We start from the raw sequence: 6,110 nt of genomic DNA on the forward strand, positions 1-6,110 counted from the left end.
GTGTGACTGTGGGTGTGGTTTGTTTGTGGGGGAAGGGTGGGTAGTGTGTGTGACTGTGGGTGTGGTTGTTTGTGGGGGAAGGGTGGGTAGTGTGTGTGACTGTGGGTGTGGTTGTTTGTGGGGGAAGGGTGGGTAGTGTGTGTGACTGTGGGTGTGGTTGTTTGTGGGGGAAGGGTGGGTAGTGTGTGTGACTGTGGGTGTGGTTGTTTGTGGGGGAAGGGTGGGTAGTGTGTGTGACTGTGGGTGTGGTTGTTTGTGGGGGAAGGGTGGGTAGTGTGTGTGACTGTGGGTGTGGTTGTTTGTGGGGGAAGGGTGGGTAGTGTGTGTGACTGTGGGTGTGGTTGTTTGTGGGGGAAGGGTGGGTAGTGTGTGTGACTGTGGGTGTGGTTGTTTGTGGGGGAAGGGTGGGTAGTGTGTGTGACTGTGGGTGTGGTTGTTTGTGGGGGAAGGGTGGGTAGTGTGTGTGACTGTGGGTGTGGTTGTTTGTGGGGGAAGGGTGGGTAGTGTGTGTGACTGTGGGTATGTGTACGTATCCCACATCTGTTGCTAAGGGGTAATGGTGTTAGGGACAATATAGGATGAATCACAATAATTATTTGCCAAAAATGTGAGAATAGAAATGTTCAGAACTTTTGTGAAACATTACAGCACAGTTGAAAAATATATGGCAAATGGAAATGGTGGTGTTCAGAGATAGATGGGAGGGTTTGAGTGGAGCTGAAGGATGGGAGGGGTTGAGTGGAGCTGAAGGATGGGAGGGGTTGAGTGGAGCTGAAGGATGGGAGGGGTTGAGTGGAGCTGAAGGATGGGAGGGGTTGAGTGGAGCTGAAGGATGGGAGGGGTTGAGTGGAGCTGAAGGATGGGAGGGTTTGAGTGGAGCTGAAGGATGGGAGGGGTTGAGTGGAGCTGAAGGATGGGAGGGATTGAGTGGAGCTGAAGGATGGGAGGGATTGAGTGGAGCTGAAGGATGGGAGGGGTTGAGTGGAGCTGAAGGATGGGAGGGGTTGAGTGGAGCTGAAGGATGGGAGGGTTTGAGTGGAGCTGAAGGATGGGAGGGGTTGAGTGGAGCTGAAGGATGGGAGGGGTTGAGTGGAGCTGAAGAATGGGAGGGGTTTGAGTGGAGCTGAAGGATGGAGGGGTTGAGTGGAGCTGAAGGATGGGAGGGGTTGAGTGGAGCTGAAGGATGGGAGGGGTTGAGTGGAGCTGAAGGATGGGAGGGGTTGAGTGGAGCTGAAGGATGGGAGGGGTTGAGTGGAGCTGAAGGATGGGAGGGGGTGAGTGGAGCTGAAGAATGGGAGGGTTTGAGTGGAGCTGAAGGATGGAGGGGTTGAGTGGAGCTGAAGGATGGGAGGGGTTGAGTGGAGCTGAAGGATGGGAGGGGTTGAGTGGAGCTGAAGGATGGGAGGGGTTGAGTGGAGCTGAAGGATGGGAGGGGTTGAGTGGAGCTGAAGGATGGGAGGGGTTGAGTGGAGCTGAAGGATGGGAGGGTTTGAGTGGAGCTGAAGGATGGGAGGGTTTGAGTGGAGCTGAAGGATGGGAGGGTTTTGAGTGGAGCTGAAGGATGGGAGGGTTTGAGTGGAGCTGAAGGATGGGAGGGTTTGAGTGGAGCTGAAGGATGGGAGGGGTTGAGTGGAGCTGAAGGATGGGAGGTTTGAGTGGAGCTGAAGGATGGGAGGGTTTGAGTGGAGCTGAAGGATGGGAGGGTTTGAGTGGAGCTGAAGGATGGGAGGGGTTGAGTGGAGCTGAAGGATGGGAGGGGTTGAGTGGAGCTGAAGGATGGGAGGGGTTGAGTGGAGCTGAAGGATGGGAGGGGTTGAGTGGAGCTGAAGGATGGGAGGGTTTGAGTGGAGCTGAAGGATGGGAGGGTTTGAGTGGAGCTGAAGGATGGGAGGGTTTGAGTGGAGCTGAAGGATGGGAGGGGTTGAGTGGAGCTGAAGGATGGGAGGGGTTGAGTGGAGCTGAAGGATGGGAGGGTTTGAGTGGAGCTGAAGGATGGGAGGGTTTGAGTGGAGCTGAAGGATGGGAGGGTTTGAGTGGAGCTGAAGGATGGGAGGGTTTGGGGAAAATATATTTAAAAAATATACAGATTTTATATATATATGTATATTTACAAAAAATAAATATGGTGGATTGGAAATTATGCAGACAATTACATTGATGGAAGCGACAATCTATCTGCAATATGAAAGCTGATCTAAAGGTCTGAATGCGCAGCCTCAACAACAGTTCACTCAGGGGGTTTTGTGCCAAAGAACAAAGAGCTTTTCAAATGCACATCGTGTAGCGTTTACAAAAGACATCACTGTGACTGTAATGTGTAATATCTGTAATGTTACCTCAGTTGACATCACTGTGACTGTAATGTGTAGTATCTAATGTATGTTACTCTGGATGTCACTCTGGATAATAGCGTCTGCTAAACAACTAAAAATGTCCAATGTAAATGAAGAATGTATTATCATAAACGAGAGGCTATCGAACTGCAACATTATGAATGTTTAAAGACATTCTTCAGTACTTTGGGAACTAGTTAGTATTTCTTAAACCTCCCGCTTTGGGCTGGGTGTGTCAACGTGTGAAATGCCTGCTTTGGGCTGGGTGTGTCAACGTGTGAAATGCCTGCTTTGAAAGCCAATGTTTTCTGGAAGCTGTGTTGTGCCATTTCCATACATTTCCCCCCACGTGGGCCAACCTCTAGCAATTTGAGTTCCAGACAATGAGATTCAGCCTCACCATTTGACTGACAACTAGAAAGAATCACACACAGCAGAGCGAGAGAGAGAGAGAGTAATGACGTGGTGAACATATCTGCACATATGAGGTATTATGACACTTTTGAGGACCACTTTTGGCACTGGGCCTACTTTCAGAATTACTGGCTGAAAAGTATACAGAAGTACCAGATATTCCCTTTAACTGTCTTGAATTAGCTTCATGTCTCAGGTGGTCACTGCTCAGGGACTTTGCTTTTTAAATGGTTGAATAAGATGAGAGAGAAAAAATAAAGAACCCGCGCACTGCTCTTGATAGTATCACTGCTCTTGATAGTATCACTGCTCTTGAGTAAGCTTTACATTTCGGCCTCACGGCCTTCCTCAGAGCTTTAAGGGAGATATGTTTTGTGTATAGGAGGTTGCATTTCACTGTGCCATTTACACCCGCTGTATTCTGTGCATGTGATTAATAAACGTTTGATTTGATTTATAGTAGACTAAAAGACTACAAGTATGTAAAGGTATTTGTTACGGTTTTCGTCGGGTGAAAGAGAGTCGGACCAAAATGCAGCGTGGTTCATTCGATACATCTTAAATAAATGAAACGAACAATACAAAAACAATAAACGTAACGTGAAACCGAAACTGGTGCAAACTAAACACAGAGACAGGAACAATCACCCACGAAACACTCAAAGAATATGGCTGCCTAAATATGGTTCCCAATCAGAGACAACGAGAATCACCTGCCTCTGATTGAGAACCGCCTCAGGCAACCATAGACTTTGCTAGAACACCCCACTAAGCCACAATCCCAAAACCTACGAAAAACCCCCATACATAAACACAAAATAAACCCATGTCACACCCTGGGGCCTGTTGCACAAAACTAGGATAAGGGATTAAGCCAGGATATCTTGGTGATCCTGGCTCAATTGATCCGTAATCCGGTTGCACTAAAGATGGATAGGGGGCAGGAGGATATGTTATGGTATAAATTACCATGGAGATTTATTCTGTGGAGCTAGCCTGCTCCAGACCAGGCTAAATTCCAGGATCTATTTAATCTCATCCCTAATGTCAGTCAGCAGTCACCACAAATGGAAACCAATAGTTATTTCACTGCTCACTATACATTGTTATCACATATAACTAGACCCACTGTTATTATTTAAAACGTTTGTGATCATTAATTTCAATGATTTTGGATAAAAAATGATTTTTAGATGATGTTGCTATCATTAGATAATTTACAGTTTCCCATAGACTATAAGGCTATATATAAAATGATAGAATATTAGGGCCACAGAGGGGAAAAAAACACAAGTCATAATATTGTAACCAGTTGTTTTAAAGGAGGACAGTTGTTAAAATGACAGATGTGGGGCATTTCGTGAAATTGTACTTCAGTATGTTTTCATAAACAAAGACATGCTGATGTGCCAGAATATTAAGTATCACATTGTCATAAGTATCAAAACTGTAAAAACAATATGTAGCTTTTCTGCAGAAAGAACCAGCCTCATAAATTTATGACTTTATCCTTTTTCTTCAGTGTGGCCCTAGTACTCTGTCATATAAACAAATACACATTCCATATGAATATAAAAACAATGTGTAACATTATGTTCCTTTATTGAATAAGGACAAAACAAAGCAGGTAAACCATCAGCTCCTTTCGAAACTGAAGTCACAGTGACTCTACAAGATGGAAAGCACAGAATCCAAGCATATTATACAAAATGATACATACACATTCAAAGGTCTGTATATAACACACCCTGCATGTCTGCACACTAAAATAAATGCAGGACAAATCCATACACATCAACTGAACAGACAACTGAATGGATGCAGTAGCCTCCCTGCAGCCTTGTATTACACACAGTATACCGCACAATCATAAGAGGCCAAATTCGTCAAAAAAACAAACCCAAAAAAAAACAAATTCCTCTGCCACCGCAGGACATATTTAACCAAAATTGAGAGCACACATACTAACTAAAATAATTCAACACATATTGGTCCCCTCAGCAGCCGACCACTGTCGTCATCAGGGAAGATTGCCGGATTGTCCCAGTCCATGGCTGGTGGCACTCTGGGGGCCCTCTCGTTCCTCAGGCAGGCCACATTGTGGAGGACAGCACAAGCCACAGTAATATGGCTAATATGGCTTGTCACACAAAGTAATGAGTATCCTACTATGTGTTAACAGTTGTCCTGTAATTTGTAGATCCTCTTACCTGCAATCCTATAGAACTCCTCTTTGATGTCACAGAGTCTTCTGTGGCCAGGGAAGGAGATGAAGACATCTGCTAATGCTTTGATAGCCAGACACACACTCCTTATTGTGCGGCAAATTGTGGCCTTGTTCAGCTGTTCTGCATCCCCCACTGAGTACAGGAAGGCTCCACTAGCAAAAAAGCGCAAGGCCACACAAACCATTTGCTCCACACTCAGTGCATGGCTCCGTGCAGTGCGGTGCTTAATCCTGGGACCCAGTAGTCTGCATAGATACCTGATGCCATCTGCAGAAAACCTGTATCTTTCATATAGATGGTCATCAGGGAAGGCCAGTGGGTCCAACCGGTCCCTGAAGACCCTTTCTCGCCTGAAGGCTCTCCTCAGCACAAGTGCTTCTTCATCCACCACATCTCGCACGAATGGGCATGCCATTGTCAGAGCAGAAAGGAACACACAATTTTGGGCCTTCATATAGGCTAGTGGCCACACCTGGTGCTGGGGGGGTGGGCAAAAGAGGGCGATGCCTTATAACGATGACTTGGTTGTACTGATTGCTGGGAAAATAAAAAAAACCTTAGAAAGATGCCACCGTCCTGTGTGCTCACAATAAGAGCTCATATGTCATGGCTCACTTGACTTTACGAGAATATACCGAATTTTATTTTGAGCTGTGTCATCTTCTTGGAGCTGGGGGAGGAAAGAAAAATAATGATTAATACATTTGTGTTACAGTTAGCATACAGTGTACATTGAAGGCATATCTCACCTCCCTCTCAAGTTTTTTTATTTCAAGGTCCAGTTTCCTAATTGTCCTCTTTTTTATTTCGAACTCCAGTGCAAGATTTTCCATCTTTTTCTTCTTGTACTGAATGTCTATGTCTGCCAGTTCTATTTGGCGCCGGAGGTGGTTGCCATACAACTTTCTGATAGCTTGTGAGCTCTGTGAACACAATACAATTAGCGCAGCTGGAATTTGGCAGGATGTGGTGTCCTTTTATTAATACGCACTGTTGCCAGGCTGGTTTTCCCACTGTATAGCATCTGGGTCCTGTAAAAGAAATTAGATTTTTTGATTTTGATGAGGACTCCTCACCATTGTAGAGTAAATAGTACTTTCACAGTCTTAACATGATACCTCATGCCTTCTGGAAT

Source organism: Oncorhynchus kisutch, unplaced genomic scaffold, assembly GCF_002021735.2.
Source record: "Oncorhynchus kisutch isolate 150728-3 unplaced genomic scaffold, Okis_V2 Okis01b-Okis20b_hom, whole genome shotgun sequence".
NCBI lineage: Eukaryota > Metazoa > Chordata > Actinopteri > Salmoniformes > Salmonidae > Oncorhynchus > Oncorhynchus kisutch.